The sequence below is a fragment of the Hippocampus comes genome, unplaced genomic scaffold, assembly GCF_001891065.2.
Source record: "Hippocampus comes isolate QL1 unplaced genomic scaffold, H_comes_QL1_v1.1 C16620914, whole genome shotgun sequence".
Classification (NCBI taxonomy): Eukaryota; Metazoa; Chordata; class Actinopteri; order Syngnathiformes; family Syngnathidae; genus Hippocampus; species Hippocampus comes.
In genome coordinates this window covers 1-607 of record NW_017835244.1, presented here as the reverse complement: position 1 = coordinate 607, position 607 = coordinate 1, and the positions used below count along the sequence as shown (strand labels likewise).

General features: G+C 46.1%; 1 long non-coding RNA gene across 1 annotated transcript; it reads right to left on the bottom strand.

Moving 5' to 3' along the window:
- Window positions 1-607, bottom strand: LOC109508793 (uncharacterized). The gene is made up of 3 exons (XR_002166783.1): window positions 571-607; window positions 154-249; window positions 1-86 (listed from the first exon to the last, which is right to left on the bottom strand). It is a non-coding gene; the product is annotated as an uncharacterized LOC109508793 (long non-coding RNA).

Genomic DNA, 607 nt, shown 5'->3' with positions numbered 1-607 from the left:
AGTTGAGACCTCAGTCGGAGGTTCTTCTGCAAGCTAGAAGACCTCAGGTCCAGGTAGCGAAACTGCATGCGTAACGATTCTGATTTCTGGGCAACAGAACAGATGGCAAATGATTGACATGAACAGCGTGAGGAGCGACGTGCGGCCGCTTACTTTAACAAAGTCCTTAATCTCAAACGGCAACTTCTGACACACATTGAAAACTTCCACGTCCTCCGCAAGGACTTCTACGCCTCCGGTTGGCATCCCCTGTCATAAAGGCAACGTGATGACGACAGCATCTCTAAAAACGACGACAATTCTGCAGCACAAATAAAATTCTCAGCGACACACAACCGTCACATAGCCGCTGAATCATTATTGTACATTTTTGGGAGCGGGCGGTAGCGCATCTGCAAAGGCTTAGACTTAGAAACGGATCAAGTGAAAAAGGGGTGTGTCAATTATCTCCATGCATGCCTGTTGTGTGGTGTGCATTTAAAAAACACACACAAGACAGTTTTAATTTCCCCTTAAGTAATGAGTGATGAGTGAAAATGCAGATTATGGAATGGAGTACATTTAACACACCTTGTTTTCCTGTCCAGCTGGCCGCTCCCGAACTGTC